This window comes from Phyllostomus hastatus, unplaced genomic scaffold (assembly GCF_019186645.2).
Source record: "Phyllostomus hastatus isolate PE091 unplaced genomic scaffold, TTU_PhHast_1.1 phas_scaffold_28, whole genome shotgun sequence".
In the NCBI taxonomy this organism is placed as follows: domain Eukaryota; kingdom Metazoa; phylum Chordata; class Mammalia; order Chiroptera; family Phyllostomidae; genus Phyllostomus; species Phyllostomus hastatus.
The window spans coordinates 1884294-1911157 of NW_025334022.1; the positions used below are offsets into that span (position 1 = coordinate 1884294).

Below are 26864 nucleotides of genomic sequence, written 5' to 3' on the forward strand. Positions count from 1 at the left end.
GCAACAGTAAATATCAAATTATAAAAGCAAATGAGGTAATGGAAGAAAAGTAGGTAAATGGATATGGTAGGCTATGACAGAGAGCAAATATATCAGAGATTATTTACAGCACCAAAGGTTGTCTAGAGAACTATGTAGTTCTGATTGTGGATAGTGATTATATTTTTTTTGTTGTTGTGGAAAAAATCTATGCATGAAAGACATTAGATGCTGAGTTATTTCTGTTGAAGGATATTTTATTTTAGATTTTTATTTTCTTGTTGCTTTTTGCATTTATTGTTTTTTTCCATGTCAGCTACTTACACACATTATAACTTCCAATTATTACAATAAACAAAAAATAGCTCTGGTTGATGTGGCTCAATGGATTGAGTGCCAGCCTTCAAACCAAAGGGTCTCCAGTTTGATTCCCAGTCAGGGCACTGCCTGGGTTGTGGGCCAGGTCCCCAGTGGGTGCACATGAGAGGCAACCACACATTGGTGTTTCTCTCCCTCTCTTTCTCCCTCTCTTTCCCTCTCTCTAAAAATAGGTAAATAAAATCGTTTAAAAACTAAGTTTTGTCTTCCCTCCCTTTTGCAGAAGAAACAGAGGCATACACAGAACAAGAAATTTGCCCGAATTTACACAGCCAAAAAACAAAGCAGTGATTTCAACTTAGGTTTCTCTAAAAACAAATACTTTAAATATTCACTATATTGCTTCTCAACTCTGAAATTCTTCTCTGAATAACCGTATTAATAATTTAAGAACTTGTAGAGTATATTCTATGTAACTAACAATACTGGATTCAATGGTAGATCTAAAAATACGTTTATAATCTATTTGGTCTAATAATGGGATATTTTGAAAAAGAGAATGGCTATTTAAAATTGATTTCTTTGATGAATATAAGTAGGGACCCAAAAAATGGAATTATCTTCTGGAGGGCAGGCCCCTTGTAGTACAGGCTTCTCCTGCTAGGTGAATGTTCTAGGAACCCACATGTATCAGTATAGCTGCCATTGTTGTGAGAGGCTGCACTCATCTTTAGTGAATTTTTTGAAGACTCTTTCAATACATTTTCTCATATCATGATGGGTGATTTACAAGTGTACTTGTCACACCATACTGAGTGTTCAGTAGTTTTTGACCAAAAATGCCATGATCCTCATCCTCCACCCTCCCTATGCACCCAATCTCACCCCAAATGATTTTTTTTGGTTTCCTCAGATGAAAAAATCTTCAAAGGGAAATGTTTTGCCAATGTGAAAGAGGTGAAATAGAAAATAGCAGAAGTACTAAAAGGCATAAAAATTGGCAAGTTAACAACTTGTTTTGAGAAGCAGAAGAAACTTCTTGATAGGTTAATGTATCAAATGGAGAGTAGTTTGAAGGTGATTGACATTTGAACATGTAAGAATAATGTTTATAAATAAATTCTGGGTTTTGGGGGTTCCCCTTATATATTAAAATATTAAAACCAATGTGCTAGTTCTGGGCTTTTATATTTTAATTTCTTGTCAACTTTACTGAAGTATAATTTGTATACAATATAATTCTAAAATATCAATGACCAATGTATCCAGTTATAAAAGCACCACCATCTCAGTTATTATATAGAACATTTTCATCAGTCCATATAGTTCCATTTTGGCCCTTGGTGCTCAATATCTTTCCCCCACTTTGACCCTGGGCATCACTAATCTGCTTTATGTCACTAGTTTTATCTTTTCTTGAATATCATATAAATTGAAGTGTACTGTATGCAGTCTTCAGTACCAGGCTTCTTTCACTTATAATACTTTTGAGAATCATCCATGTTGTGTGTATCAGTAGTGTATTCATTTTTATTCCTGAGTTGTTTTCCTTTTTATAAATTTATCACAATTTGTTTATCTTTTCACCTATTGAAGGACATATGAGTTGAATATAGTTTTGTTCATTTTATTTTTTCATAAGTAAGATTTTATTGGTTGTTCTGAGGATAAGTACATAGACATTTCAATTTTTACACAATTCTTAACATATGCATGAAAAATGTAAAGTCATGTAGTTTTGATTCTTTTCTGAAGTTATTCCAATGACTTTCCAGCTTAAAATTTGGGAACTAATTTTCTGATTAGAATATCAAGTACTGATATCTTCAAATGTTGATATGCTGTTACATCAAAGCCTGACTAATTCACAATTTAATATCCTACATACTACATAATCAAATTTTCAATCTTTTGTAGCACATTAACAAAGCTACTGGGAAAATTGGACTACCACAACAAAGAGTTACCGAGTGCACAAAATTCTGACAGGGAGAGCCAAGACCAAGGAGTGGTTTCCTTTAGGAAACAATTTTACCAAAAACATGAGAATAGAAGTAATTTAAAATGCTCAAGACATGATAAATGCATGACTGACTCCAAACTGCCACTTAGTATGCTTTGTGTTATAAGATACAGAAACTACCCCCATCTATGGAATGTTTAGGGGACAGCCAAGACAGTCAAAGCCCCCCATATTCAACATCCCATTATTTTCTGGTTGTACCAAAAAAAAATGAACAACCAGCAAATGATTTCACCTCTTAAAAAACTATTTACACTTTAAAAAATGGGATGAGGTGAAATTCCCTCTTTCTTAAAAATGTTTCTAAATCTACTAAAAAACTTGCATTTACAAAATAGTTGATAAAAATATTCCTCTGGATTGTTCAAGAAGGGAGACAGGGGCCACTGATAAGGCATGATATATGATATTAATCAGACTTGGCTCCTTTTTCTCCTGCTTCGTTCGAGGCTAGACTCTCCTCATTTTTAGTTTCTCCATTTTCCACAGGTAGATCTTCCTAAGGTTCCTGGTTAGCCACTTCAGCCTGTTTTCCCTTTGCTCCCCTTTTCCCTTTCATTTGCACTTTTTTGTCTGCAGATTTCTTTCCTGTGGCCCTTTTTGGCTTGGTTTCCACTTTTGCAGGAGCAGGTTTAGCTGACAACCTTGCCAATCTCCTCTTGGGCTCCTCATTCACTGCCCCATCAGCAAAGCTGACCTTCCTCTAAGGAATCACGGTGGTGGGGCAGGCATGCACTGGATGCCTGAGGGATGAGGCACAAAAAGCAACATTCACAAACCTGGACTGCCTGGATGCTACAGCTTTTCCCGCCACCCAAACTCTGTTTGTTTGTTTTAAATCTCCACCTGAGGATATGTTTATTAATGTTAGAGAGAAGGGGAGAGAGAGAGAGAGAGAGAGAGAGAGAGAGAGAGAGAGAGAGAGAGAGAGAGAGAGAGAGAGAGAGAGAGAGAGAGACATGTGAGAGAAAAACATTGATCGGTTGCCTCCCATACCCACCCTGACCAGGGATCAAACCTGCAACCTAGGTATGTGCCGACTGGGAATCAAACCCACAAATATTTTTGGTGTACAGAACAATGTTCCAACCAACCAGGCAACACAGCTAGGGCTGAATCTAGGTTTTAACTATTGTAAATAAATGTCCATAAACATTTAAGTACAGATATTTGTATGAATAAATACTTTCAATAATCCATGTAAAAAATTACACTATATAGTAGGGTTTAATGTAGGAGGACACCTAAATTAGGAGGAAGTTCATATAGAGAAATTCCTCAATAAAAAAAGAAAAATAATTTAAAAATGCTTCAGTGAATCACATGCTTTAGAGTAGGAATAAGAGGATGGCAATCAGAAAAGTCATTATATGAAATTATGAGAACTTCAAAACTTTTGGGGAAAATTTCAGTACAGTTGCAACAATAGAAACCAGATTTTTAGTAGAAATAATTAATAGGTAATGGCAACTGCAAAGTATAGCTTGCTTTTTAAAAATTATTGGCAGTAAAGACTGTGGGAGGGGCATAGCTGGCAGTTTTAGGAGATATTCAATTTCAAGGAAGATTAAGAAGGATTCTGGGGAAAGCTTAGCATATTTGTGGGGTGAAAAGAGAGAGTGACATTGAAGAAAGTGGATAACTAATGGAGCAAAGTGCTAGAGGAATGTGAAAAAGATAAGAAGATTCACCTATCTTGAGAAAAGTATCTCTTATAGGACAAAGACAGGATGTTAGATGATTAGATATTGGTGGTGAGGTGGGCTTGGCAATAAAACTGTACATAGAAGGAAACCAGGGAAGTTCAGAGAGCCATATTGAATGGCCTCAATCTTACACAAGAAGTAACCATATTTAGAGCTGAGATACTAGAGCTTGTACATAAAGTTTGAGTATCTACCATAGGGAATTATCAGAAAGTGTGAAGAAGAAAAGAAAGAACTAGGATGCTAAGTGCAAAATCCAGCTGAAGTTCAGTAGCACAAATTTACTGTGAACTTGGTCATTGTGGTTTTGTAACTTTCCTCAGAGATTATGGTCTTAGAAGTAAAATCAGAAGCATGAAATAACAAGAAGTTTCTTTCCTAGGTTGATAATGGGATTTTCAGATTTAACAAGGTATCAAAGAAATGAGGGATTGGTTATTTGTGTTAATAAGAAAATACAGGGTGAATGTGAATATCTTGCATGAGATGTTAAGCAATTTGAATATTTCATCTAAAATGTCATATGATATGCATGAGTGTGACATTGTTTTGTTACAGAATTACATGCTTTAAATTTTTTAATAAAAGATTTTGTAATGAAAAGGGGTGTTATTTGTACTGGACCATGTATGTTAAAATAGTTGGTCATGGGTAACAGGATGGGCAGACAAGCAAGTTAAAAAATAAATGAAAAATTTATCAAGAGAGCTAGAGAGACTGGAGATTATTTATGTGGTGGGAGCAAAAAGAGAGAAGTCAGTAGTTAAAAAAGAATAAAGGTAAGGAAATAAATATTATTGTGCTCAGAGAGTAGTGATGGCTGGTCCTTATAATTGACTCACTGAAGAAATAGTTAAATGAGCTAAATAGAGAAGATGTTTGGGAGCAATTTACTGGAAATTTAATTGCTACCAATCCCTTCTTAAAGATAAACTACTGCAAAACACAATGAAAGAAGGAATGTGATGATAAACTAAAGATAACTTTACTTTTTTCTACAACAACACAGATTGCCTCCAGAAAGACTGAGGTACTGCATCAAATCAGAGAACATAGACAAAGCTGTTACTAATTCTTTGATTGTGGACTGCTTTTCTCTACAATCCATTTATCAGTTTTAGTGAATATTGCTGCCATGCTTACTCTTTCTTTGCTACCATAGTCATAAAACAGTTGCTGTATAATACATTTCAACTGTCTGTCACATCCTTCAAGTGTACACTAGCAACTTGAATAGAAAAGATATAATTTTGGTAAACTCATCTAGAAATACCTTTATTATAAACAATACCAATTACTCTTGTGGACTATGGCAGAAACAAAAGTATGAAGATACAATAATAAAAACACCCAGCTATGAAATTAGGGATATAAGATGTGGGCTTGGAATCAAAGATCAGTTACATGAATCTGGGAGTGATAAGGTCCAACCCAGAACCACCACAGCAGTTGTAAAATTTGCTTGATATAATTAAAAGGATGTAAATACAACAAATTACTGACAGGGGTTATCTCTGGAGAATGAAGAGGGGAGGAGGAGGAGGAGAAAGAGACTTTCACTTTAACTCTTTATATTTTTGTAAGGTTTAAGCTTTTAATTACAATTATGTGTAACTTTTGAAAAATGTTTAAGACTGAAGAAAGAAAAAGAGAAAAGGAAGAAGAAATTTACCATCTGTGCAACCTTGGGCAATATATCTAACCTATCTGAGCATCAATTTCTTCCATTATAAAAATGGGAATATTTAAAACTATGTTGCCTATTTGTTTAATCAGTCAACAAATATTTATTGAATTTATTGTCTTAGCTGTTGTGAGCCAGCAAGAAATAATGTTGTGATAAATTAAATCTACTATGTTTAACACAGAGGGAATGCTCAATAAATGCCATTCCTTTCCTTTCCTTTCTTTTTTTTAATTTATTTTTTATTTTTAGAGAAAGGGGAAGGGAGGGAGAAAGAGAGGGAGAGAAACATCAATGTGTGGTTGCCTCCTATGTGGCCCCCACGGGGGACCTGGACTGCAACTCAGGCACGTGCCCTGACTGGGAATCGAACTGGCGACCCTTTGGCTCGAAGCCCCCTCTTAATCCACTGAGCTACACCAGCCAGGGCAATTTTCTTTTCCTTTTTCAAAGGAGAATTGGTCTTAGAATTTGAGGCAAGTTAAAGTAGCTTGGTGATTGGTACGGGGATTGGAGAATGAGGAAGCAGAATACTAGACAGATCCTATGTGAATTCCATCTAACTCCATGTTGCCTGAGTGAACAGACTCCTGAGAAGCCTGAAAAGTCCCAGAGTTCTTGCATCTACCACAAGTAAGTCTATTCAGACACCAATAGGATTGAGCTATGAGCCTGAATTCTTCTGTTTATCTTGCAGAACTTGTCTTTTGGAGTGGATTCATCTTTATTTCGGCCCATCAAAAACTGCAACCTAAAGGTAAATTTATAGTTGCCTGAAGTATTTCACTTATTGGATGAAGGATTTCCAAATATTAGCTGTTCATTTGTAATTTTAAAAATTAAGTGATAGTAAATAGCAAAATTATAATACTAAAGTATACACATGACTAAAAATTGAACACTGGTGATGAAAAAAATGGTTTTTGTTCAAGGTTGCTTTCTTGTGGAATGTCTTTTAGGGGGAGGGTGCAGTGCTGAGGGGAGTCAAGTCATGATATATTATCAATCACCTCATTAAATAAGGTTGTTGTGAAGAATTAAATGAAATCATTTGGATAATGTGTCTAGCATGGGGTAATTATGTTTGGCACGAGGATTATTGTTAAGCTGCCAGATTCAGGCAGCTATAAATCCAGTCTCCTCATCAGTTAGTTACCCTATGATTCTGTAATAAAAGGCAATTAAAAGCCATTTTTTTGCAATCTCATAACTATATTTTAGGAAAGGAAATCAACCTAACACTTATACACATTACAACGAGAATCCATTATTCTGTTTTCCGTGGCATTGAAGAGGGCAAAACTCAGAGGTAAAAATTGTTAAGTGTAAGAACAATGTAATATGAGAATTATGTTTAACATTTAGATAAATATAGCTGAGAGGAAAACTTAAATTAAAATGTTATAAGAGAATCAAAGTCTTAGAGAGAAATTACATCTTGTCCAAATTGTACTAGTGCTGTTCTATTGGAATCAGAATATGATGATTTCTGATTTGCAAATTCTGTCTCTGCCATAGATTATATTAACTAGTCATATAATTTTGAACAACTCATAGATTCATGTTTTCCACTTGTAAAATGAGAACAGTGATAGCTGACTTGCTTAACTCACAGAGATCAGATAAATTTTAAATGAAATAATATACTTAAATGTGTCTAGCAGTGTGCAAAGTACTATATAAATATAAGCAAATATTCTTTAATTTCTCTTTATCTATTCAATTCAAGCCTTCTACAATTCTACCACATTTCCTTTGACCCTTCTCTGAATATTTAAAATGCTCATTTCCAAATATTTGTTTATTTCTAATCAATGGAACACTTTTTCCCCCTCGCCTGAGGACATTTTTTCCATTCCTTTAGACAGAGAGAAAGGGGGAGACAGAGAAACATCAATGCAAGAGAAAAGCATTGACTGTGTGCCTCCTGTATGTGCCTGGACCAGGGATCACATGCACCTGGACAGGGGAACAAAGCAGCAACCTAGGTACATACCTTAACCAGGAATAAAACCCACAAAATTTCAGTTATGGGATGACACTCTAACCATTTGAGCCATACTGGTCAGGACCAATGGCACTCTTTTTAAATTTTTCAAAAATTAAACAATTACACTTAAAATTTAATATTATATTAGTTTCAGGTGTGCAGCATAATAGTTAGACAATCATATACTTTAAAGAGTTTCTCCCCTCAATATGTCCAGTACCCACCTGGAACCATACATAATTATTACAGTAATATTAACTATATTTCCTATGTTTTACTTTACATCCCCATGATGATTTTGTAACTACCAGTCTGTACTTCTTAATCCTTTCCCCCTTTTCACCCAGTTCTCCAATCCCCCTACTATCTGGCACCCTCAATGGCACACTTCATTCAAGTGAAATAATGGAAAGACCAAAAAAATCCAAAATGTAATATAGGTAAAAGACGAGCTGCTCCATTTAGGATAGACTATGAATTCTGTGGGCTATGCCCAACCACCTTTCCCCACCCACAGTCTGAAGACCCCTAAGGCAAGCCCACCAAATACAACCAGATAACAACTGATAATGATGATCACTACCTGATTTAGCCCCAAATTATTCAAAATATTTGTACACATTTTAACTATCACTTAGCTTGGCAGATTTTCAAAGACAGATGCCATGTTCTCTATTTTATATCTACAATCCTAGGCAAGTTGACAGGCCACCCAATATCATGCTTCATCAAATCTTACATGCCATCAATTATAAGATTCACATTATGTACCACTAAGAAAGGAATTATCTTCATCCTGACCATTTTTCCATACTTCCTCAACATGCCACATTATTTTGTAACCTACAGATTAGCAGAGATGAAAAATATCCATGATATCAATTGTTGACAATGGTAAAGGCAACCAAATCTCTCAGATGCTGCTGGTAGAAGTGGAAATTATTAAAGCTTAATGAAAGCCAGCCTCATTAACTCATTAATATATACTGAATATCTGCTATGTACAACAACAAAAAAATTTAAAAAGCTATGCTCCTACTAGAGCTTACATTCAAACCAAATAAACAAAGTAACAAATGAATATATATTGTGTAAGGTACTGATAATTGTTTTGACAAAAAGATTAAGCAGGATAAGAAGAAAAATAATGACTGGAGGTGGTATTTTTTTAAGATTATTTAAAGCCCTGGTTGGCATAGCTCAGTGGATTGAGCGCGGGCTGCGAACCAAAATGTCGCAGGTTCGATTCCCAGTCAGGGCACATGCCTAGGTTGCAGGCCACGGCCCCCAGCAACTGCACATTGATGCTTCTTTCTCTCTCTTTCTCCCTCCCTTCCCTCTCTAAAATTAAATAAATAAAATCTTTTAAAAGAAGATTATTTAAGTAATTTTTAAATTACTTTATTGTTCGATTACAGTTGTCTGCATTTCCCCCCCAAAACTCCCATCCACCCCAGCCAAACCCACCTACCTCCTGTGCTTCCATCCTCTCCCTTGGTTTTGTCCACCTGTCTTTTACAGTATTTCCTAAAAACCCTTCCCCCCACTAAACAATGAATGGTTCAAGAATGAGATTAAGGAAGAAATAAAAAAAATTTCTGGAAACAAATGAAAATGAACTCACAATTCAAAACTTATGGGACTCATGGAAGGCAGTCCTGGGAGGAAAGTTCATAGCGACACAGGCCTACTTAAAAATGATAGAAATATTTTAAATAAAAAACCTAACCCTACACCTACAAGAACTGTAGAAATAACAACAAAGACAGCCTAGAGCAAGTAGAAGGAAGGAAATAACCAAGATCAGAGCAGAATTAAATGACATAAAGACTAAAAACAAAATTCTAAGAACTAATAAATCCAGGAGTCAGTTCATTGAAAAGATAAACAAAATTAACAAGCCTTTAAGCAGACTCATCAAGAGAGAGGACTCAAGTAAACACAATTAGAAATGAAAGAGGAGAGATTATTACAACTGATACCACAGAAATACAAAGGATTGTAAGATATTACTAGGAGGAATATTATGCCAAAAAATTTGAAAACCTAGGTGAAATAGACAGGTTTCTAAGAAAAACATAATCTTCCAAAACTGAGTGAAGAAGAAGCAGAAAGCCTGAACAGACCAATAACAGCTGACAAACTGGAAGCAGTAATGAAAAAACTCCCGACACACAAAAGCCCTGTACTGGACAGTTTCACAAGAGAATTAAAAAAAAAAAATTAAGGATGAGCTAACCCCTATCCTTCAAGGACTATTCCAAAAAATCCATGAAGATGGAAGACTCCCAAACTCTTTTTATGAAGCCAACTTCATCCTAATCCCAAAACCAGATAAAGACATAACAAAGAAAGAAAACTTCAGGCCAATATCACTAATGAACATAGACTCTACAATCCTCAACAAAATATTGGTAAACCACATTCAGCAATATGTTAAAAATATCATACACCATGATCAAGTGGGGTTCATCCCAGGGATGCAAGTGTGGTATAATATTTGCAGAGGGCAGAGAGGGAGAAAGAGGAGCAGGATTCTGAGGAGGAGGAAAATGATGATTTTTCCAGACACTGAAAATTCCCATATGCAGGGACTGGTGTTCCAACTATCAGTGTTGTCCCTGATGGACAAAGGCTTCCTTGAGGCTGCTGTCCAGTAATCATGAATATCCAAGAAGCCAAAGACCCTATCATAAACCCTACTCAGATAGCTCAAGAGTTATTATCTGAGTTAAAAGGCTTAAATCCCTTTAATCTGATAAAACACACCGTTTCTGCCTCTGTCGTTTGGGCTGTTCTATTTCGGCCTTTAAAAGTTATTCACTGTTCTGGTTAGTGTGAGATAATGTCTCTGTTTTTGGGGCTTCACACCATTTAAATCTTGTCAGGGTCATTTGTAGCACCAGGTGGTATGAGATAAGATTCTAAAGCTAGTGTTTCACTCCCTCCTCTTAGAGGATTTAATTTGAAAATACTGGTTTGCTTGAATTTTGTCTTTGCTTCAAGTTTTGTTTTTGTTTCTGTTTTGAAAGGAACACTCAGTCTCAATCTCAAAATGTTTTGCTAAACCTCTGGTAAATGGAATGAGATCTTTAATGTTGTTACATCATAAAGATTCTAATCAGAAAGAATTTAAATTGCTTGCTTAAAGAAGGAAAAAGATCCCACTCCCCTCTCAGACAGTAATAAGCTCAAGAAGAAACACAATGAGAAAATGTGTCTTTTAACCACTCCAAATCCTCCTTTTGGAGGCCCAGGGACTGCTTCAGTCCTGGGAATAAGCTGTGCCAAGATTAGTATGCTCACTCCCTCTTCTCCAGCCTCCCTAAAGTTGTCAAGGGCACTAGATAATGAGACAGTTCACTTCTGAGCACACTCAAGGAATGCAGTAATCACCAAGAATAAAAAAAATGTAAATGTATTTGCCAGTGGGGGAAAAAATGTTTCTAAAAGTTATAAAATGTGTTCATAAATTTGTCAATTTAAAGCATGCTAATTACTTACTTTTAGTTGTTACTAAAGTTAAGAATTTTAATTAAATTGGGAAAATATGTGGCTTTGGTAATGAAAGGTATAAATTATGGCATTTTATCCTGAAAAAATAGGATTAAATGTGGGTTATTCTAAAGTTGCTTATGTCTGAATGAGATGAAAGAGCAGCTAAAATGGGTTAGAAGAGTTGAAAAAGTATTGTGTAAATTGAAGAGGGTCCGTATATGTCATAAAGGGTCTGTGTAAGTCAAAGAGTGTCTCTGTAAGTTGAAATGGTCTGTGCAAGTTAAATGAGGATTGTATAAGGTAAAAAGAAATAAGAGGGAAGAAAGAAAAGAAAAATGAAAGAATCAAGAAAGTTAAAGAAAAGAGAGAAAGAAGGAATTAAGAAAGTGAAATATTGTGAAGGAGAAGGGTAAGAAGGAATAAAGGAAAAGGATATGTGCCGCATTCATGCCACATGCCACATTAGGAAGAAAGGACATTAGAGTTAATAACTGAAGAAGGAAAGAAGCAAAAAATAAGTAAATAATTAAAAATAATTAATAATAATAATATAAGGAAATAATAAAGTAAGAAGGAAAATTAAGCTTCTAAGTCTTTGAAACACTGCAGATTCTGGATGTAGAAGCTACCAGGTCCAGAGAATAACAGGGCAATTAACTCAATGCTCAAACTCATTACAACTTACAATAATAACAGGGGGCCTGTCTTTCTAAGCAAAGGGAAAAAATGACACTTTTAAATCCCAGGCTGTTTTTCAGCCACTGCTTGGCGCCTCCTTTGTACTTCTCCCTGCCCATTGCAAACTGAGCAGCCAAGGGTTAAAGGCTTAAAGCTGATAGAAGAGGAGCCCTTGGAGGATGGTGAGGATCAGACCTCTGGGGCTAAACAAGAAAAGATAACAGGAGAAAGTGCAAAACATATCATTAATCACTGCTTCAGTGCCTTTGCCACCATTGGCCCCAGGAAATAAAAACCTTACACTTTTAAATTGTGATAAACAAGGACTAACTGCAGCAGAGAGACATCATCCAGGGGCCACAGCAAAACCTGCAGGTTTAGTATTTTAGAAGGATTTAAACACTGGTGTGTGGAAGGGCCCAGATCCAGCGTTAATGTCGGGACGAGGTCATGTCTGTGTCTTTCCAGAAGGTGTGGGTCATACCATCTGGGTGCCTTAGAGAGCAGTGAGACACTGCTATGGACCTGGTGAACCAGATGGAACCCCAGATAAAGAGGCTAAGACTGATGCCATCTGCAATAATGTCTCAATCAGAGTGTTCAACTCGAGAAGCCACACTCCCCACATGGGAGCAGTTGAAGAAACTTGTAGATGAGGCTAATGGAATGGTCTGTCATCAAGGAGCATCTAACAACCCTGACCATGACCTTTTTTTGTAAAAATGAACTATAGGCGTACTGTCTCCCAGGAAGATCTAGCCCTTCTCCATGGAAGACTAAGTACCATTTTTAACTCAGTACATGTTAACACTGATTGTTTCCTTGGGGAAGAATTGGCTATTCTCCTGAGGGGGAGGTTAGTCAGTCAAGTCACGAAGGGCCCTTGGTGTGTAACCACCTTTGTCTAAAACATATTAATTCAATCTAGACAGTTAACCCCAATATTTGAAATCATTGAATTGTTTTTCCTCCCTCACAAGCCAAAAAAGAACTGTTAATTTACTAATTTGAGGAAAAGGGTATGCCTGTGTTTCCTCTCCAATAGGACCCTTGGAACTGCCAGTGAAGAGGGTGAAGCTGTACCATAGAAAAGGCTACCCCACTCCAGGACCCACCTCCAATGTATTAGACTTCCTCAATCCAGGAAGAAGTATTATGGATGATACAGATGCTCTTGTCATCTGCCAACAACTCACTTGTGATTCAAACTTCTCTGAGCTCTGTGTCACTCCTCTGAAGTGGAACTCCAGTCAGCACTTATGGAAGAAGGTTCAACATCTCATGCAAAGGGCCTTTTCCTCTAATCTCAAGGGACAAATCGATCGACTCCAGCTTGAGCTATGTCACCAACATCAAGACATTAAACAACTCACTCAGCAGGAGGTCTTTTAGACCCTGCATGACAACTTACAATGGCTCAATCCAAAGACTTGGTTTGAAGGACTAAATTTATGTGTCTGGGTCTTGGGGGCTATAAGATGTCTCCTAATCATTGTGGTCTTTTGTGCCTTGAAATGTATATACAAATTGTTTTCCAGGGATCATATATGCAAAGAGCAAGTAGCACACTTCACTGGGCTTACCACTGTGTCCTCTATAACAAACAAAACCGGGGGCATGTGATGGGAGCCATCCTACCTGGTTTCAAAGACTATAACCTCATTAATGGACAAAAGGTCCCATGGTTAGGGCTGACTGAAGAGGTCTTGGTGTCATGAGCCCCTAGGAGACAAAACCTATCCTCCTGGAAGGACCACAGCTCCTGCCTCCCTCACTTCCCCCTGCTTTGCCTGGGTGGATGACTGGTTAGCCAATGACGGGTAAGACTCTGTAGTGGAGGGGCAACCTAAGACAGGCACAGTTACAAAGGGCCATTAGGGAAGGGCTTAAGAGGACTGGTTAGCCAATGACAGGTAAGATTCTTCAAGGGAGGAACAACCTAAGACAGGCACAGTTGTGGAGGAACCATAGGAGAAGGACTTAGGGGTCTACAGAGAAGGGGCATAAAAAGACCCTCACCCCTCACTCCTCAGCTTTGTCATAGCCTGAGTCCTCATTCTATCTGCAAAAAGTCTCCTAATCCCTTGGCTGCTTTTCTCCCCCTGCCTGACTCAGCCTGAATACTTTACCAAGAGGCAGCTGCTGCCTTGTACTGAAATGAACAACTCTTGGGGCCAATCTGGCCTGAGAAAGAATGTGCATTTTGTCCTTTGAAGCCTACTCTGCATAACATAATCTTATTAATTCCAGCAGCACCAGTGCCTTTGATTGTGCTGCATTTTAGAAAAGAAAAAAAGGGGAGATGTGGGGAATGGTGAAGGCTGGCATCATAGCTAAGGTTGAGTGCTTGACAAAGCCGCACTTGACTGTTTGCATCTGCTAAGCGGATCAAGCCAGCAGCTGATGACAGCTGGAACCCATGGGGACTGAACAAGAGATAGACAACCACAAGCTTCAGCTGAATGCAACTATAACTATTGCAGAAGACATATGTATCAGTTAGATAACCTAGAAATGGAACAATCTGTGCCTGAAGTGTCTCCCTATGTTTGCAAAACATCCTTGAGCTTTATCTAACTAACCCCTATAAACTAAACACAGAGATCATGTTCAGGGCTCATTGTCTCTCCATCAGAGGACAATGTCCCACCTGGTCCGCACTCTCCCTTAAACTATCTGTATTGTGTCTTTCTTCATCTCCAGTTGACCCCTCTCAGGAACCCCAACTCTGTGCTGGTCACAGCGCAGGTCTAGAACCAGACTTCCTGCTTTGTATTTCCCACTAAATAATAGTGTTGTTTTCTAAACTTGGTTGGCTTTTTAGCCATGAGTCACTAATTTAGTAAAGACTTGATTCATAATTCAAACTATACACACACACACACATACACACACACACACACACACACACACACACACACACACACACATATAGATTGAATGCTTACAATGTGTCAGGTACTGTGCTAAGGACAAATATTATTTTTTAACTTTGCAACTGCTCTTTGATGCATGCACAGGGGACACAGTGGGTAAATAAGATAGGCAAGGTCCCTGGACTAACAGTTTGATGGAGGTGCAGATATATTTCTTCCCTCTTCCAACCCACCCCTACCTGTCACTTTCACTAACCTCTGTCTTCACTAACACATTTAATTATCTCTGTAGGAAGAAGAATGACAAATCTACTTGGTCAGATTCAATCACTCCCTGAGCTATGTTTTCTTAGTGGCTGAAGTTCCTTTGCCCCCAAAAGCAAGAAAGAGACTCTGCTTTGTCTTTTCCACTGTCTGCCTCACACATGGGTAAGAAAGGCATACCATCACCACTTTGGGACTTCACTGTGTCAACAGACTCTCCTTTCTTTTCCTGCTCCTCAGTGGGTAGACTTCTTGGATTATTACTAGGACCTAAGCAGCTTTAATACAGAGGTGAGGGAGTAGAAAGTCCCATTTTAGTCTCAGGCCTAATCTGTGTCCTCTACTAATTTTTACTGTACTCAGGGTTATTGACTACTATTCACCCTCCTTTGTGTTTGTGTTCAGTTGGTGTGAACCTAGGAGTAGAGATAGTGAATGATGAACATCCCCCCAAGCCAGTCTAGTAGGAAAGACAGAATCATTATAACTAAACAATAATTAACTGAACTTAATACCAAATTCTAGAAAACACAAGTTCAGAATGTTGCAAGGTCATATATACCAGAGAAAACTTCCTCAGGCAGTAACACTTAGCTAGGACCTAAAAGATAATTGGGAGTTTGGGTAAGCAAAGGGAAGGGGCAGAGTGTAGAGTAGTCCAAGCAGAAGGACCAGCATGTATGAAGACTCTGAGATGTAAAAGAGCATGATACATTCCAGGAACAGAAAGGAGACCAATAGGTCTGGATCAGACAGTATAAGAAAATGCTGTATCATTCATTATAAAAAATAACACTTTATTATTATTATTTATTAACAATATATAATCTTTAGTTGCACTAATACACTTGTACACACATGAATAAAATTGGAGAACTATTATTCTTGTATGGGTGCTCATACGTCAGTAGGGTTTGCTATATAAATTAGTTAACAATTAAAACAACAATAACAAACCCAGCTAACAAAAATGCCCTTATATTCAACCAAACCAGCTAACTGAGGTATAAGCTTAAGGTATCTGTAAAACACCCTTAATAAGACCTATTGATTTCCCTATCAGAAAGTTAGAATCAATAAAAGCTCTTTCATAGCTCCCTATTTATCAAGTCCAATCTTCAAAAATGAGAATCAGTGCCCAATTTATTAACTTCTAAAGATTTTTTTAAGTCAGCTCTTTTTTTAAAAGATTTTATTTATTTATATTTATTTTTAGAGACAGAAGGGAGGGAGAGAGAGAGAGAGAGAGAGAAACATCAATGTGCGGTTGCTGGGGGTTATGGCCTGCAACCCAGGAATGTACCCTGGCTGGGAATCAAACCTGGGACACTTTGGTTCCCAGCCCACACTCAATCCACTGAGCTACGCCAGCCAGGGCTACTTCTAAAGATTTTTGCCAGACACTTGATTTTCTTTTTTCAGCAAGACAAACTGAAATATTGAAAATAGTATATCTATTTTCTCACTCATTAAACCTTGGGAACCATATCAATATGTAATTTCTTTCGCCTAATATGTGCTCTTCTCAGGGGCCTAGTAACACCTACTATTTTGACAGCACTGGTTGATCACTCCTTTCCCCTAAAGTGCTTAATGAATTTCAACTTTTATCTATACCTCCTTTTTTTTTAACAGCCCCATCATCACACAGCCTGTGTTTATCTGAAACACCCTGCTTTCTTTCTTTCTTTCTTTCTTTCTTTCTTTCTTTCTTTCTTTCTTTCTTTCTTTCTTTCTTTCTTTCTTTCTTTCTTTCTTTCTTTTTGTCTAATGGCTACAGCAAAAAGCTATTATGGTAAAATTTTAAATTAAGCTATAGCTGAGGCATGCACTTATTTTTCTGCATGGTTTGCCCCACACATTATTTCCTTTCTTTTAGAAGTTTCAATTTTCACTCAAGACTCTTAATTTGTCTTCATGTTCTTTACAGTTCAGAAAGCAGGGGAAAGGGAAACTATACTTTTTTTGCTTCATTCTCCAAAGCAAAAGAGCACAGATTTATAGAATTTACTACTGAATGGTATCTTAGTGACTAGACCTTCTACTCTCATCCAAATCCCAATTCCTCCTACTACCTTTGCATTCTTGCTTTCAGGAAATGACCTATTTTCTTACAGTGAAATCCTCCTGAAGTGTTCTCCTTGATCTACTCTTAACATATCACATGCATTTCTATAGTTATTCTTTCTTCCTTCTAATAATTCTCAAACTAATAAGTACCACTTCATTTTTTTCTGCTACCAAAACACCTCTGATTCTAAATTTTATTTCTTTCTGTCTTGGTTTGGTTGTTAATGATGATGATGATGATGATGATGATGATGATGATGATAGTGATGAGGAGCATTATACTAATATTTATTAAACACTTTCTCTGTGCCCCACACCATCTTATTTTATCCCCACTCCAACTGCTGAGACTGTGATCCTCATAAATATACGGATTTGAGATGGTTCATACTATCTTCTTTGTATTTACTGTATTATTTGGAATGTTTACAAATAATTGCATACAACTTTCAACATAAAGCACAACAGATAAAATAGAGCTTTTTTTCATAGAGTAGAGCAAATGGAGCCATAAGGACACTTAACCTTCACCTTTTGATTCTTTCTTCACTACAACCACAGATAAACAATTTCATCCATCCAAAAAAAAAAGTTTGAATGCCTACCATGTGAAAAGCATTATGAGTCAAACAAAGCAGCATAAGTGACATTTGAGGAGAGATAGTTGTTCCAAAATAAGTAGTGTTCATGCCACCAAGAGCTTAAAGGAAGGGGAATTCACTGTGACCACCATGACAGTAGGTCTATGGCTGGGCCTTAACTGTGAGTTCTCAGATATAAGGCATGAGAAAGTTCTCAAAAAGAAAATAAAGTGTGACCTTATCTTGAGTCTCATCAGGGTCTCTAGGTCTCTCACCTTGCTCCCCCATGATACTTTGTTCTCCTGATTTAGAATGCAATAAAAAAAATCTAACACTGGTGTATGATCATAGTTAGGAGGATGTCTGAGCCGTGGATTGATAATTTTCCCATCATTGACTTTCCTGACAGTTTTTAAGTCACAAAACTAAACCTTGTGTTCTTTTACATTAAGCAAACTTATAGCTTAAAAGCAAATCATTTCCAGGCTTGCCTTTATTCACCTGATTTTGATTAAACTTAGAGCAGAAACTTTGAAGACACAAATACAATACAAGAATATATAACAGAAGATATAAAGTTGCATGTCCCTCAATTTTGTCTCCCTCGGAAAAAATTGCAAATTGTATTTAGCATAATTTAAAGCACAGTGCTGGGCACAATAAAGACATTTAGTTATTTGTAAGGTGATTTATCACTAACTTTTATACATTTAATTACCTTTTTTCTAACATTTCACTATAAATTACCAACTCCATCAAGAATAAATTTCTCAACCTAAGACAATTTATCTCCATTAAGATTTAGAGATTAGAAAATAGAAATTCTTTGAATTTAAGTTCTTCTTAGTACCAAAAAAACTTCAAACTATAAATAAAACCTTTCAAGAATCTTGGCACCTCACTATCCTGACCTCTTGATATATCTCTCTGCAAAATATAGATCAATTTAATACATCAGAGCAGAAAAGTTTATTATTTTCTTTCATCAACTATATAAATTCTATGTTGTTAGTTGCCATAGGAATAGACATTTTAGAAATCCTTACAGTTAGGAGTTACTTAATTTTTTTATTTTTTTAATTGTTGTTCAAGTACAGTTTTCTGTCTTTTACTCCCATCCCAGCACACACCATCCAGCCCTCCCTGCCTCCCTCCCATTTCCACTCCCCCTTTAGTTTTTGTCTACATGTCTTTTATACTTGTTCCTATAAAAGGGAAGTGTTTACAGGAGTTACTTTAATTCCATCATATCCAAAGTCTGAAAGGTGGCCTCTTTTTTTCTTCAGCATTGATCTTCTCTCTCATTTTTCCCCCTCAAAACTGGCAATCTATTTTGGAATATTCATATCTAAAGTGAGATACCCCAGAATGTCAATATCTGACAGTATCTTTTGCATTATGTGAGTTCTTTTTCATCACAAAGACCATAATTACTGGAGATAACAGTAAAATTTGTTCTATAAGAAGACATTTATAAAAATAAAAAAGTATATAATTAATTATTATTAGAGCCATATATTTGTTTTTATTTTTTAACCTTCACTGCCCACCCCAGATTAGTGCAAATCTAAAAGGAAAGTGGTTCTGGTTTTGACATATCAATTGGAGAATTTGGAAGAAAAGAGGCACTGTGCACAGGATTATGATCCTGACATTGTAAAATATTAATTTAACCAGTCATTTTTCCACATTGGCAAATAAAAAGTGCCATATATTGCTTTTCCAAATTGCATAATAGAGTTAATAGGTAGAGAAATGTATTATGAAATTAAAAAAGCTCAAGTAATGGGCTTTTCCAAATAAGATTCAGCTACACAGACTGAAATCGTTCCCTCTTTTCTCATTCCCCGTGGGTTTAGGCAGAAGTCTTGATGGAATTATAGCAGCATGGGTCCAATGGGCATGTGAAAAATAAACATCAGAGCCAGGATGAGGGTATCTCATGCTTGGTTTCAACTGGCTTCATTAGCTAGTAGAGTAAATCTTCCCTATGTAACATAGAAATAGGAAGTTCCAAGCAAGCAATACTTGAAGCCAGAAGGAAGAAATGTCATAGTCCAGGGTGAATGATTCGTTCAGAATGGACCTCTTGAGACATCAAAGTTGCATCTAAGGAACAAGATTTAATGCTTTGCATGAAGAGAATAGCAAGGACTGGCCACAGCCAGGCAGAGCATCAGGTACTCAGGATGATATTGTTGGTTGTGGAGCAGAGACCTGGGATTAGTAGGAATTGGTGCACCTTGAGAGAGAGGCTCAGTTCTACTGATTGGGAAAGTTAAAATTCAGTGGTAGACCAAATGATTTAGACTGTGCTTCTCTGACTTTAGTTTTCCTCACCTGCAAAAGGGAGATGATGAATTTTCCTGTTTCATGGGGCTAAGGGGTATTACCCTTCCCAAGGGGAGAGAGGCAAAGAGCTATTTTTTTATTTGAGTACATGCAGCTACGAAAACACTTTTATAATGGGGAAACCAGAGGTTAGGAGAAAGAAAATAAGGGCAATAAATTTTCAATGATAATCAGAATGAATGAGGATTCCCAGTATAGCTAATAAACAGCAACTTTGGGATTTGTACTCAGATCCATATCCAAATAACTCATACATCTATAATTATACATTCTTATATGTCTGTGTGTCTACCATTTACTATGAGTCAGACACTGTTCTAAACACTGTACTTGAAGTATCTTATTTAATTTAACTGATACCCTGTGAGTTAGGTACAGTAGTGATTTTTATTTTACCAAGGAGGAAACTGAAGCTAATGTAGGACAAATTAAATAAGGGGAAAAAGATATCAAACTATATAGTATTCAATTAATTACTATTGAATGGCATTGGTGGGAAAAGTTTTCATTGACAATGTACTTGTTCCCTGAAAACTAAATTGATTGTTACATGAATTATGAATCAAATATAGCTCAAGATGGCACTACAATGGGAAACTGCTAAGTGTCAAGTAATCCAGCATAACCAGTGACCATTCAAAGGCACTAAATATCAAGAGCTGCCAAGGAATAGGTGTAAGTTTGTTAACTTGAGAGGGGTGGTCTAAATGGCCAGAAGTCTAGACTGGAGGAGAGAATATGATTTGAGCTTCATACTCAAGGAAGATTTCTCATCGTTCCCACAAATAACACAAGATTGGAGTACTATGAAAATACTTTAAAAGAAACAGATTTGAAATTATCGAGCCTTTACTATAAGCCATGCTACTAGCTTTACATATATTTTCCCAATCTACCTAACAGTGAAAGATAGTATTATTCTGTTTAACTAAAGATTAAAGAGACTAATCCTTATTCCAATGTTACAGAGGTAGAAAATGTAGAGCTAGGGCCCAAATTCAGGTATGCATAACTTCCCTGCAAATGTTGCCACAGGAATTAATGCAAACAACGTGAATAGAAAAAAGTTAGTCAAGAAAATCTCACATTGAATCCAAAGACACACATAGCAAGGCTGTCATGCTAAAGTGTTATGAAGGAGAAATGGAACTGAAGTTCAGGCCCCCAAATAATAATAATAATAATAATAATAATAATAATAATAATAATAATAATAGCTAATATTTATATAACACTTTCTATAGGGAACCAATCTGTCTGGCAGTGGCAAATGTAGGCCAGCCTTATCTGAAAACTGGCAGATGTGAGTCAGCACACAGGAGCCAAACCCACAGATCGGCTTTTCCGTGGGAAACCAGACATGTATTATTACCTAGGCTGTTTTGAAGCTTGCTTTTGCTAAAAACTCCCTCACCCTGAATTGAAACTGCACATGTTCACTGCATATATTTAAAGTAACTTCCTAAAGTCTGTGCTAATTCTCCCAAGGTTGGAGTATAACCAGACTAATCACTCTTATCATTCCCTTGCATTTGCAACACTTTTTCTTTGTTAATCTGTAAGAAGTAATCAGTAACATCCTTTCCTTTGTTATCTGTAAAAAGCAATCACCTAAAGCAAACCTGAATGAAAGCATAATGAATGAGAAACCTCTTTGATGTACGCTATTAGAAAACAATAAAAGCCTGTCCAGGCAAGGGTCAGGGTGCTCCCTCTCTCAGAGAGTGGTCGCACCATCCCTTTTTCTCCACAGGATTTTGGTAGTCATGTGAATTTGTTCGTTGCATCCACAACACCACAGACACCGCTGTCCGGAGTCCACATCAACTTTCTATGTGCCAGGCATTGTTCAAAGCATTTTTAATCTTTAATTTATTGACTCCTCACAACAACTCTAGGAGCTAGAGATTGTCTCCATTTTACAGCTAAGTAAATGGACACAAGAATGTTAAAAATGTATTTAAGGGATTAAATGGCAGAGCTACTATGGGACACTGGAATTCAAGATAGGGTTCAAGGAAACTCTCAAAAAGACAATTCTTGCTATGGAATTATAAATTATACTGATGTAACAGAAAAAAATAGAAGCGAATACCTAAATAAACCACAGCTGTTCAGGGTGATGGATGACATGAGGGAAGTAAAGTCCTTTAAATCCTATTTGGTTTTGGTGTTCTCTGTCAAAGAGAACAAGTTGCATGTTAAAAAGTGTAAAAATAAGCATTGATAGAAAATAACTGAAGCCTTAGATGGTTGAAGAGATTGTTAAAACAAAATAAAAAAACACACATACGCACACACACAGGCACATGTGCACAAAAACTTATGTTCTAGTGTTTTTTTTTTATTTTCTTTTTAAATTTTTTATTTAATCTTTATTGTATTTTTCCATTATCATTTAGTCCCTTTATATGCCCCTCCCCCCAGTAATCACTACACTATTGTCCATGTCCATGAGTCCTTTTTCTGTTTTGCTCAGTCCCTCCACCACCTCTCCTCTCCCCTCCACCTCTTCTCCTCTCCCCTCCACTAGCTGTCATCCTGCTCCCCATCTACAAACCTGTCCCCATTTTCCTTGCTAGTTCAGTTTGTTCATTAGATTCTGCATATGAGTGGAATTATATGGTATTTATTTTTATCTGATGGGCTTATTTCACTTAACATAATTTTCTCCAGGTCTATCCATACTGTTGCAAAGGGCAAAACTTTCTTCTCTTTTATGGCCGAGTGGTATTCCATTATGTAAATATCCCATAGTTGCTTTATCCACCTATATACTGATGGACACTTGGTCTGCTTCCATATCTTGGTGGTTCTAAATAATGTTGTGAAGAACATAGGGGTGTTTATGTTCTTTCAAATTAGTGTTTTGGGTCCTTTGGATATGTTCTCAGAAGTGGGATCACTGGGTAAAAAGACACATCCATTTTTAATTTTTGAGGTGTCTCCATACAGCTTTCCACAGTGGCTGCACCAGTCTGCATTCCCACAAACAGTGCACTAGGGTTCCCTTTCCACATCCTTGTCATCACTTGTTGTATGTTGATTTATTGATGATGGCCATTTTGACAAGGGTGAGATGATATCTCATTGTGGCTTTAATTTGCATTTCTCTGATGATTAGTTACCTTGGGCATCTTTTCATGTTTATTATCCATCTGTGTGCCCTCATTGGAGAAGTGCCCACTCATATCCAACAATTAATAAATGGGTTGTTTGTTTTTCTGGTGTTGAGTTTTGTAGGCACTTTATAAATTTTGGAAAATAACCCTTTTTCAGATGTATGGGAGAATAGGTTTTCCCCTTCTGTAGGTTGTTTTTTTTTATTTTGTTGATGATTTCCTTGGCTGTGAAAAAAAATTTTAGTAAAATGTAGTCCCATTTGTTTCTTTTTGTTTGTTTCCCTGGCTTGGGGAGTTATATCTGCTAAAATATTGCTACCGAGCTATGTGTGAGATTTTGCCATCCATGTTTTCTACTAGGATTTTTATGGTTTGGGCTCTAACTTTTAAGTCTTTAATCCATTTTGAGTTCATTCTTGTGTGTGGCATAAGAATGGGGTCTAGTTTCATTTTTCTGCATGTATCTGTCCTATTTTCCCAATATCATTTATTGAGTAAACTATCTTTAGACCATAGTATGTTCTTGCTTCCTCTGTCAAATATTAATTGACTATAAAGATATGGGTTTATTTCTGGGTTCTCTAATCTGTTCCACTGAGCTGTTTGTTTTTATGACAGTACTGTGCTGTTTTGATTACTATGGCTGTATAATATAGGTTGATATTAGGCAGCATGATTCCTCCAACTTGGCTCTTTCTCAGTATTGCTGTCACTTTGTGGGGATTTTTGTGGATATGTGTATGAGATATTTGTAATTCTTCTATGAAATACATCATTGGAAACTTGATAGGTATTGTCTTGAATCTATAAATTGCTTTGGATAGTATGGACATTTTTTAAATCCTCATGCTTTTTATTATTTTATTTATTCATTTTTAGACAGATGAGAAGGGAGGGAGAAAGAGAGGGAGAGAAATATCTGTGTGTGACTGCCTCTTATGCCACCCCCACTGGGACATGGCCCACAACTCAGGCATGTGCCCTTGTGACAGGACAAAGCTGAGCAGTAGCCATTCTTAGGTAGGAGCTGACCAGCAGCCGTTCCCAGACAGCAGCCATTCCCAGATAAGCAGTTATCTCAAGGTCGTACACTAAGCCCCATTTTAGCAGCTGCACTCCTTCCCCTCCTCCTTCTGCCTGTGCAACAAGCATATAAAGAAGCCTCCAGTTTAAGCTCATTGCCCAGAATTTGGATTTTATCTCCTCTGGGTCCACATGTGTGAATAAACCCCACTTTGTAAACTCACAGGCCATCTGAGTCATCTTTTCCCTAACATTTTGGTTCCCTGACCAGGAAGCGACTCACATGAGCAGGCTGTTGCCTCCAGTGAAGGTGGCCTTGGGGCGGCTAGTGGGGCCCGGCGGTGATAAGGAGGCATGCACACTCCGGTAATTTTGGGTCCTGAACATCCTGGGCTCAGCAGGCTCGGGCCCCGGACCACTCTTTGACCCAGGCTGGTGGGGTGCGAACTGGTGGTATCTGGGAAGGCACCAATCTGGAATCTGGTAAGTGCCCCACGGGGACCAGGAGCCCGAAAACCAGGCCCACTCTTGGAGTGGAAGGAGGGACTGATCACCCCTCAGGCCGGAAGGCCCAGGCAGAGCTCCCACAGTTTGGGCGGCCCAGACAGTGTTCCCACAGTTCAGGTGGGTGGGAATGTAATAAACTCAGTGTGTTTGTGTGAATGACTGTGTTTGTTGCTCCATGGGTGGAAGCCTACGGAGCGTCAGTGAGCCCTAACCTGCGGTTCCTCGGTCTGTCATACAGCATAACGGCTGAGAGTTTAACCCAAATTCTACATGGGTAGCCTTAGCTAAGATGGAATCTAAGTGACCCGAGAGGGGCGAGGCCAGGCAGGCGACCTGAGAGTCACTTCCCTTGTCTGTCAGTGCCGATCGAGGGAATTCATCATGGGGGGAGGTCCTGCCACAGTACTAGATCGCATGTATGTTGGAGATCGGACAGCAAGCCCTGTGGGTACGCCGCCATTTGGGGTAAAATGGAGGATGAGCCACGTGAGTGCCCCCACCATGGAGGGTGGAGCGTGCATGGTTGTCGTCATCTTGGATGATGGGTCACATGAGAGCCCCTCCATCTTGGAAATGGGCAAGGTGCCAGACTAAGGGCTCTCTTCAGATTATAGGCTGTATGCTGCTGCTGTGTGGGCACCGCATCAGTCTGGTTCTCTGTGTAACTGGTTCTACTAAGAATGGCTCTGGTTCTGAAGGACATGAACTGAGGTCCAAGGATGAGCGTCTGACCTATAGTGTGTTTGCAGGGTCTGAGCTTCAGAAAACAGCAGGATGTCCCTGCAAATCTAGGGAATTTTAGTGGCAGGTACCTGCAGTACCAGGGACTTTTGGCTGCCACATGCTGAGTTTAAGTACTGAGTTTAAGTATAGTCCTTCCCAGTGTGGGAAAGGAACCAGGATTAAAAGAGAATGATGGTTAAATCTGAATGAGTAAAATTACGTATAAAGAATGTAAAGTTTTAAACCTGGAGTGAAGGAAACCTCAACTATTTGTTTTCTGGTTTTGTGGGAAAAGAGCAAATTTCTAACATTGGTGTTGTTTCTGATTAGAAACCCTCTGTACTTGAAGACCTGTTTAAGGTCACCTGTAAGACCTAAGAAAGGTCGCCTGTAACTGGTCAGGGAGAATGCCTTTGCCACTCGGGACCCAGGAAGGGTCATCTAGGGCTGATGAGTGCTTCAGTCAGAGGCAAAGCAGCATGTCTCTGCCAAAAGACCGGGCCTGAAGGGAGCATGTCTCTGCGAGGCACCGATGCATGCATTGGTGCAAGAGAATGCCTCTACCTGTGTATTGTTCTGGAACTCTGTGTTTTGGATTTTTCTCTGTATCTGCTCTAAAAAGGAAATTGAGGATTCCAGGGAAGGTTGAAACTTAACACTCTGTAGGAAAGTAAATAAAAAATATCATATATATATATGATATTCTTCATATATATATATATATATGAAGAAGGTCTGTGGGAAACTGCAAAAATAAATGGAAAAGTAAAGGGTTTAGGAAGGGATTACATGGCATTAATTAATAATAGAAGGTATAAGGCATGGAGATGCGATCTTGGTGGATATCAGAAGCTGTATGAAAGAAAGAATAGAGGGTTTGTGATTGTTGCAGAATGTCTGGAAGTTAAGGTTTTTGGAAGCCCAGTGGATATCAGAAGGGAAAGGATTTTTCTTCACGCTTTGTATTTTTCTCCCTACCTGATCCCTCCAGAATTTGGCATTCTGAAGGAGTGAGTGAAGACATAAGGTTTCTTTGCATAAAACCAGTAAGACCAGTCGTTAATAGTGGTTTTGTTAACCAAGACTTTGACTGGAATGTCACGTCTGAAGGAGGCATGTATGGGTTCTGGTCATCACCAGAAATCCCTGAGGAACTGGGATTGACTTGCAAAGCTAGTGTAAGCCCACAAGAAAAGCCTGGTACTTTGGTTGGTTGTGCGGTTCATGGCAGTCTTTCCAGGGAAGGAACGAAGGTTGCTTTCATGAAAGATGGCCAAAAAGAAACCTGTGGGCACAGTGGAAGCCTCAAGGATCTGAGTGAAGCAAGTGGTACAAGTGAAGCCAGATGGCGGATGTGTGGCTCTGCTTCTGTGCCCCGAGGGGGGCGGGGACTGAGAAGTCAATCTAAAGGTTCCCTGTGTGAGTTCCAGCAAAGCAGACTTAAAGATCATAAGTGATCCAGGCTGCTCT

General features: G+C 37.9%; 1 pseudogene; it reads right to left on the minus strand.

Annotated features, from left to right (window-relative positions):
* Positions 1-2729: 2729 nt before the first annotated feature.
* On the minus strand, positions 2730-24551 carry LOC123805013 (annotated as a pseudogene).
* Positions 24552-26864: the final 2313 nt, after the last annotated feature.